This window comes from Canis lupus, chromosome 22 (assembly GCF_003254725.2).
Source record: "Canis lupus dingo isolate Sandy chromosome 22, ASM325472v2, whole genome shotgun sequence".
Classification (NCBI taxonomy): Eukaryota; Metazoa; Chordata; class Mammalia; order Carnivora; family Canidae; genus Canis; species Canis lupus.
In genome coordinates this window covers 39,549,971-39,559,291 of record NC_064264.1, presented here as the reverse complement: position 1 = coordinate 39,559,291, position 9,321 = coordinate 39,549,971, and the positions used below count along the sequence as shown (strand labels likewise).

The 9,321-nt window shown below is 34.5% G+C and overlaps 1 long non-coding RNA gene across 2 annotated transcripts in view; it reads right to left on the bottom strand.

Annotated features, from left to right (window-relative positions):
• Positions 1-7,138: 7,138 nt before the first annotated feature.
• LOC112655883 (uncharacterized) overlaps positions 7,139-9,321 on the bottom strand; it is a 41,326-nt gene continuing 39,143 nt past the window's right edge. For both annotated transcript variants that reach the window (XR_007404874.1, XR_003133935.3), the window contains one exon: positions 7,139-7,813. This is a non-coding gene — a long non-coding RNA (uncharacterized LOC112655883). The remainder of the gene's footprint in view (positions 7,814-9,321) is intronic.

Below are 9,321 nucleotides of genomic sequence, written 5' to 3'. Positions count from 1 at the left end.
AATTATTAGCATTTTCTGTACCAATTACCCTTTCTTTGAGTATGTGAATGGGGATTGTGTGGGCAGAGATAATCTGGATACTTTACCAATGAAGTTGTCTCTAAGTAGTTTAAAATATTATGAAGAGAAAAGTGTTTTAAAAAAACTACAGTTAAGTTGTACTTACAATTACTGTCACATTGCCTGTGGATTATCAAGCAAAATATAATGGAGAAAAATACTGGTTAACTTACCTAAGAAATGTATTTTATATATATATATTTCTGTATAAATATATATAACTATATAAACTGTATAATATAACTGTATAAATATATATTTCCTCACTGAAGAACCACTAACACACCTATATTATTTTAACATAGTTCAGTATAAGTCAATGTTAATGTTCTATCATCATTTAATATTTTGAGATGTACAGTTAATATTTTGGTGACTGTCTTCCATTGAAAATTCATTTGTTTTATATTTTAAGTTTCAATATTTCTGTGCCCAGGGATTATTATTTTTTTTAATTGAAATATATAATGAGAGTCAAAAGGAAGGTATAATTCATTAAATAAAACTATATGTCACAAGGAGCACCTGGGTGGCTCAGTGGTTGAGTGACTGCCTTTGGCTCATGTCGTGATCCCAGGATTTTGAGATTGAGTCCCACATCAGGTTCCCCACAGGGAGCCTGATTCTCTCTCTGCCTATGTCTCTGCCTCTCTTTCTCTCTCTCTGTGTCTTTCATGAATAAGTAAATAAAATCTTAAAAAAAAAAATTATGTGTCACAATGAATGTCTCCTGGAAGAAACATTTCCTTAACATATCCAATATACACTATGAAAATATATGTATATTTATGACACATAATTTTTGTGTCACATAATTTGACATACATATATATATATATGAGTGTGTGTATTATATATGCATATATTAAAATAAGAACTCAATTTAATTTTTTTAATATTTTATTTTATTTTTATTTATTTATGATAGTCACAGAGAGAGAGAGAGAGAGGCAGAGAGACAGGCAGAGGGAGAAGCAGAGCCCGATGTGGGACTCGATCCTGGGTTTACAGGATCGCACCCTGGGCCAAAGGCAGGCGCTAAACCACTGCACCACCCAGGGATCCCTCAATTTAATTTTTAAGAATCAAAATTTCCACTTTTCACAAACCCATCATTAATTGAATAAAAGAAAAAATGTAATTAAAAGTAAATCTTTAAATGAGTTTCTATTAATACTTGTTTCACTGCAAAAGAAAAAAAGCAAACAATTGCAATACAATGAGACAGTGCTAACATGGCGTCAGGCTTATAAGGATAAAAGAAAATGAGTCTCTGATGGAATATCTAGGAAATCTTCCCTGAATTGAGGCAATTTGACATGTGGCAAAGGTAGACATTTATTAGATAAATAAAAGGAATATGCATCTCATGGATAAAAAAGAGTATATCTAATTATACTGAGATTTTAAAAAGCATGATCAGATCTTAGGTTGAGTTGTCTAGAAGTGAAGCCTGAATTGAGGATATTAATTCAAGTGTTTTATCTAGGATATGTTCTCAATAGTAAAGGGAGAAGGAAAGTGGGACAGGGAAAGGGGGAAAAAACAAACAAACAAAAACAAGCGTGTAGTCTTTACAAAGAAACTCTCTAGAGTGTATTATACAGAGAGGCTTTGAGGACCAAAGTGCAAGACTCAGACCCACCTTCAGACCATTATTCACTGCCTCCTGCCTGAGGTCTTACCTCAGAAGGGGGATGGAGATTCTCAGATATGTTGGCTCCTGTGTAGTGGGGACAAGTCTTTAGGGAAGGGGGCCATTGTGAGTTGTTCTTAGCCAGTAATCCCAACAGCTGGAGGGGGGGACCAGCAGCCATATAAAGGATCCGGGTGGGGATGGGACATCAAACAGCCTGCAGTGATACACTCGTTTCACTGCTCCATTTGTTTCTTTTTTTTTTTTTTTTTTTATTTATTTTTTTTTTTTTGCTCCATTTGTTTCTTACCTTGAATTTGTCCATTCTGACAATGCCTTTAAAAAAGAATTAGATCTATCACAATGTCTAGGAAAACTTACAAGGAGGAGAAAAGTGAGATCAACAGCCTTTGTTGTTGCAATTGTTCTTCAGGTCTTTCCTGCTGCTCTTTATTGCCATCCTCCACCACCAATCTTGGATTCCCCTTCGAATTTAGGTTGCCCTTTTGGGATTATAATCCATCTGTTTGGTTAGATGGCGTGTGTGGTGAGCTGACTCTGATCTTAATGAAGGGTCAGTCACTGGAAACCATGCCCTCATCAAGCTGTGATTATGGTACTTACCTATTTACAGTTAGAGCTAGAGATGAGAGCATTAAGAGATGCTCTGGGGGGTTACCTGAAGGCAAAGCAATTTTTCCTTCTTCTTATGAGGTGTCAGGTTTCTTTCCTCATGGCTCTCATGGTCAATTACCTGTACTAGAACATTAACTCTTTTTTTTTTTTTCTTTTCTTTTCTATTAGCACAGAAGCTCAATTTGGCTAGATGATACCTTTAGCATAAGGTTCAGTGGGACTTCCATTGTGCTTTACCCTGTGGAAGCGCACCCTGTCTGGAGACCAGGAAGAGAACTGCAGATTTCTCAAGCAGTTCACTGGAAATGGTGCCATGAGGTCACTCTTACTCATACATATTGTTTCCCAAACCCATGATTGTATTTGTGTGTGAGGGGGGATAACACTATTTAATAGCCATATATTCTATCTTAAACAATAGAACCTATTTTCTCAGAATGTCATTTCCTCTCTGGATCTCAACTGTGTTTTTAAAAGGCCATTATTACATTACTGTAGTAGAGAGCAACTTGATTTATTATCATATGCCCACTATCACAATTCTTTTGCTGTAAAGTGGATTCCTTGTGTGAAGAGATGTTATATGGGATCCCATGTTGGTAGATAGATTCTCTGGAAGCCCTGGGGTAATAATGGTACAGGCACTACAGGCAAAACAAGGGCTAAATTCATCCAAGAATATGAGTCAGTCTCAATCAATAAGGAGAATTGCCCGCTCAAGTAGAAGGGACCTGAGCCAATCAGCTTCCTAATAAGTGGCTGATTGCTTTCTTTCAAGAGGGTTTCATACTAGGGGCTCAGGTTTGGTCTGCATTGCTTGCAGTGCATTATTTATTCCGCCACACCAGTGAGTAGTACTTGGTTTGAAGAAACCCATGCTATTGGTCCCATATACATCAAATACCTCTGGCCCTATGGTATTAACATTCAGGATTCCATTGCATAATGGAACAAGTAACTGGATTGGCATAGAACAGAAATGACTGAAATTTACTTGCTAAAAATCTGTTGTCAAATTGCTTATTTAGTGATGCTTCTAGCGGGCACTTATTTAGGATACAAAGATCTCTGAGTTTTGCATGAGTCTGCATACTCTTCCTTAGGTCTTTTATCTCTCCACAACCGTAACACATGCCCATTGGGAGAATTTTCTTCACTGTTCTCTTCCAGGGCCACTTTTGAGAAGAGCTTATTAAAAATGAAGATAATATTTGGCTTACACTTTTATACCACACTAGCCATGAACCAAATTCAGGTGTTGTTATCCTTCATCACCTACTCACTGGGTAGCCATTAGGCTCTAGTTAACAACTAAGAAAGGCACTGGGTGCAATGTTGGGAGGTGACATTAGGTGCTGGGCAGCTTACTTATGCTCTTTGAATATGCTTAAGCAGACTTCTGTTTTATGATGGATTGCTCTTAAGCCCACCCACACTTATGAGTTTGTGAATCTGACAGTATCTACTTCATAATGGAAAGTTTGGGGCACATGATCGCTTGCTTTCTCATTGTCAGACACTTTGTACTAGGGCCCAGGAGCATGCCAGGAGCTGATTTTAAAATGTAGTATAGTTTTCTGCTGTGGAAGACATTGCCTTCCTTCAGAGCTTCAGTGTCTGTCTGTACTGTGTTTTATTAAGACTTGTCAGAATTACTTAGTAAATCCACATGACATATTTTTCCACCACAGATACCTCATATACCATTGGATGTGTAAGATTATAATGTCCTAAATGGTGGAACTTCTTATTTCATAGCCTAGTACTGCTATAAACCCATTTCTTATTGTCCTCTCATTCAAATCTATCAGGCTTATGCACCAATAAATGGGTTATGGCAGTATTCCACAGTGTGGAATATGCTTATGCCAAAACCTAAAGGTGCCTTTCAATCTTTGCATTTTTTCTTAGTTGAAGGAGGCTCAAGGCACAATAACTTGCCTTTTACTTTGGAATGGGATGTCTTAGCATGCTCCAGACAATTGGATCCTAAGAACTTCATCCATGTGGCAAGACCTTAAGTCTTTATAAGTTTTTACCTTGCAGAATGGGAAGATGTGGATAATTTCAGAGGCCTCTACATTGCCTTACCTACTATAATAGCTCCTATGATACAGATCAAGGAGACAATGTGAGGGTTCTGTCAGCTGCTAAGTATATCCATTCCAATTTTACATTTTAGAAGTAGAGAAATTATCACTGGATAATTTTTTGAAACCTAGACTTGGTCCAGGACACGATTTATTTATTTATTTTTTAATTTCAGTATAGTTGACATGCAATGTTACATTAGTTTCAGGTGTATAAAATAGTGATTCGACAAGTTCACACATTATGCTATGTACCCCACAAGTGTAGCCACTATCCATCCCATTACATCACTATTACAATATCATTGACTATATTCTTTGTGCTCTGCCTCTTATTCCTGTGACTTATTTACAATTTATTATTTAACTTCCATGTATCCCTTATTCTAATGGATTTGATGGTGCTTTATATTCTTAGGTATCAATGTCAATTTTCACTATATTCATAAGCTCTTGAAAGGTCTGGAAAAGTCTGAGTATTCTGATTTCCCTAGAGTATGGTTATACAGGTTAATGGCAATGGGTATCTATCTACTATCTATCTATCTATCTATCTATCTATCTATCTATCTATCTATCCCTACATATGCATATGTATCTATTCAGTCTAGTTATTTGATGGCTATCTTGCCCTGAACCATCTCTATATTTCTTTAGCAATGGTACCCTGGGTACCCTTCTGAGCTTGCTGTCCAGTTAATTACATTCACATTTCTTATGGAAGTAAAGGGTTACCATCTTTGTTAACAGGAGCCTGGTTGTCTAAATTCTCCTACCACCTGTACAGGTCTACAGAGGATATTCATTACTGATCTTTCAACAGTGGTTTCCCTATTGCCTTGGTAAATGGAATAGTCTCTTTGCCCTTGGTAAATGTGGTCACTGTGTGTTTCTTGTCTTCTATAGGGAACTAATTCTAGCACACTCAGTTCTGTCAGCTTTCTGATCCCTTTCTTCAGGATGTGTGACTGAAGGTCTTGCATCTCTGCTTCATTTAATTGGAACGGTTGCTTTTGCAAGCTTCCCAAAGCAATCCCCTCTCTTTGTTGTCACTGTTGTCGTTATTGCTATTATTTGGAGGGTATTAAAGCCATTTTGTATATAATTCCTTTCCTCCATTAGTAGGCCTAGAACCTACTAAGTCTGATAATATTGCAATGTGACCTTAATTATGACAGAGAAAATGGGGACATATCATGAAGAGAAAACATATTGTCTTTTAAAGTAGCTGTCTCATTTGAAGCCTCTCCATAGTCTTCAAGTGAAGAAAGGTGCAATGGGCCATTTCTGAAGAACCAGAGATTAAGAGCAACTATGGAGTCAAAGTTTTTGAGTACATATACACAGATCTCCATTCTAAATCTCAAAGCCCTTCTCTTTCCCTACCAGGACCCTATTCCAGCATCACAAATTTCCCTAGGATGAAATTGTCCCTTCTCTGGTTTTCTTCTTTTACAGTTAAGTTTGATTCATTTTCTTCAACTCTGCCTGAGTTTTGGTAATAGGAGTTGCTTCTCCTTGAAATTTCCAAGGAAATTCTCTGATGCTTACACTTTGCTTTAAGTTATTAACAGACCTGAAACTATATTGTATGTTTTCCACAGATCAATGGTGCTTCCTAACTGCCATCTGATTTCACAAGTGCTTATATTTTAGACCCGTCCTCATATGCTGGTAGGGTAGGTAGTTATGCAACAGTGTTCTATATATTAGTAGGGAAAATGCAACTGTATAACTACATTTTAAGTATAATGACAGTAATGTATGCACATTCCCTGATGAGGTAGTGATTGGTTTTTAAGGATGACTCAGGAATCATTTAATTGAATGGTACTATTTGAGCTAAGTATGAAGCATTAATGGAAATTGTCTAGTATATATAAGGAGAAAAATTAATATAATTTTCCACTGAAGATCTTTAATCTGAGTAAAGAGATAATTAAGTTTGTTTTCTAGATATATTATCTTGAGAATAGTTAGCTGATTATTGAAATAGACTAGCCAAGAATTGATGAGCTTCTTAACTAAAGAAGGCCTAGAGACAATGAGGATTTGATTTATTAAGAGTGACTCATGAGGTTCTTGTTTAATGACTAGACAGTAGAGGAGTTGATTTCTGAAATGGGGAATGTAGGAAGAAAAGGTTTGAACTTGTATTTCATCTCGTACACTTTGAGTTTCAGATGACAGTGAGAATCAGAGGTGGGGAGATCAAGCCATTTGTTTCAGATGTGTGACAAGTAATCAGATTCTTTTAGAATATTTCTCAGCATTGTTAAGTACAGGTACAGAAGAGGGGGACGAGGTCATAGAAAATGCACAAGTTTGAGAAAAAAGTAGAAAGGCATTTAGTTGTATCCATACTTACATTTGAAACATCTAAAAATGCAAAAAGCTTTTTAATTTTTAATCTCATTTTCTTTTAAATTAAACAGAGTCCTGCCTTGTACTATTAAACACAAATCAAAGAACTGAGCTCTTGAATTAGGTTGCAGTTTGATAAATTTCACGAAGGAAAGCATATAAGGAAAGCATATAAAAGTTGTCTAGAAGACTCATTTATTAGCTAAATTTACCAAGACAACTATCACAAAAAAAAAAAAAATCTGTCATGTGCTAAAGAGTATTCAGAACAATGGCTTTAACCTTTGCAGAATGGGTCATTTTATTTTATTTTATTTTATTTTTGAGAAACAGAAAGAAGTATAACTATTAGATAAAAAGGAAAGTAATTTTTCTAAGTGAGATGTAATTTTCAAAACATCTTTTGAGAAGATAGGAATAGCAACCTTTAATTATGATTGGGATTTGTACAGAAATACTGGTACACCAATTTAATCAAAAGCAGATGTTCTACTTTCAATGCTTTTCCAAAAGGAGGAAGATGACAATAGCAACTTAGTAACAAAAATAATAGGAAATGTAATATCTTACTAATATTCATTTTACTCAGATGCAGATCTTGCCATGGGAAAATTTTCTTTTGCTAAACTATGCCTGATTGCTGTAAAACTGTGCTAATTTTGCTTTCCTTGAAGTCATTCCAGAAGTTTAAATTCTTGCAAAATGATGCTATCGTTTTCCATCTCTTGTTACTTCCGCACTCACAGTCAGGCTTTTGCACTTTTTTCTAAATATCCTAGATTAATCTCTGACAAATATATTAGGTATGCATCCCACGTATCGGATTATCATCAATTCCAGATTTTCCCAGGCATCGGTTTTCTAGTTTCAAGATTTGAAGGTTATATCTTGCTTCTCTTTAATTCTTTCCAGTTTGAATTAGCTGTCTACAGCTAGTTAGAGGTCATAAGAACTCATCCAAGTTGCTTTTCTACATTGCTCTATCATTTACTTCTAGAAGGAATTTGATATTTATAGCAAAGTCCCCCTGAAAATGTAAAAAAAGATTCTTTTGTTATAATCAGAACCTGTCTTCTTTCTTGTCTTTGCTACCAATCTTTTAATCACCTCACTGCTCATTTGCAACAAATGATGAAAGGATAAATTAAGGAAAACAAGTTTAGTAAATACATTTTTATATAACAACTCAATTGAAAGAATCAGATCTCTTAACTCAATTCCTGTACATAAGTGTCTTTACATTTAAATAGATAGCAAGCTTAGTACATTTTCAAACATCACACAAAAGAAAATACAACACAAAATATTTAGTGTATTTGCTCAGTAATATAAAAAGTTATGATAAAACAAGTTTTGTTTTAAATGTTTAAAGATTAGAAATATTTGCATAAATATTTTTTTTAGTTTTAATTACATATCACATTATGCCAATAACTTTACATAGCTTGATAATACAGTTAAGGAAATTTTGATATTTAATTTTTGAGGAGTAGTTACCAATTTATGAGAAATTTTTATTAACACCAAACTTTAAGAAGTTTAGTTTATAATAAGAAGTCAATGTTTTTATGATGATGGTAAGAGCTGTGTTATCTGTGTGATTTATTATCAACCAGGAAGTTTAAAAAATCTAACAGGTTTTAAAAAGAAAATATTATAAAACATTTATGTCTAAAATGGCTTCATTTTATATTGATTACTAATAATACATTTAATAAATAAAACTATTACCAAAAATGTATTTTTCTTTCCACATGTCCACACTTTGACCAGTGAGCGACCCAACAGGACATATGTCAAAGACAAGTATTGGCCACATGTTAAAAATGGGTCATGTAGGAAGAGAATTGATGCCTCAAGTAATTTTACGGATGTAACTAAGTTTTAAAGTAGGACTACTGGAAAAGACCATGGAAGAAACTAGTTTTACAAGGTGGAATTCTATCAAACCAGCATGGCTTATTTCAATGCACCATTGATACTGATACAATTAAAAAAAAGAAAATATGTGACTGATAAATTATAAGGTCCAGAATATTTCAACAGGTGTAAAATGGGAATTCTCCTGGCCAGCTTAGATTTGTGTGCACTCAGCAATCAGATAGAGAATGATGCATTTGCATCAGGGTATATAGCCAGAGAAGAAATTTTTATATTTTCTAAAGCACAAAGATTTGTTATAAGTGAGTAAATGAATGAGTAAATATTTTATTTGAAATATTTCTAATCATGACAAGTAGACCAGAAGTACTGTACATAAAGACATAATTTAAGGTTTTAGTATGCAAGGTGGTGTTTTTCTTAAATGAACATTTAAATTATTCTACTTTTTTGATTCTTTTAAAAGACAGTTGCACACAATTTCCTAATCAAAATTCAAGAAATAGTAAGTGACCTAAAAACTGATGTTGTTACAATGTCTCAATGTTTATCTTGCACTAATGGAGAATAGTTGAATTTCAATAAAATGTATTGAAATCACACTATTCCATTTTATGTATTTCAGTAAACTCAATAATCTATCTTCTTTAATTA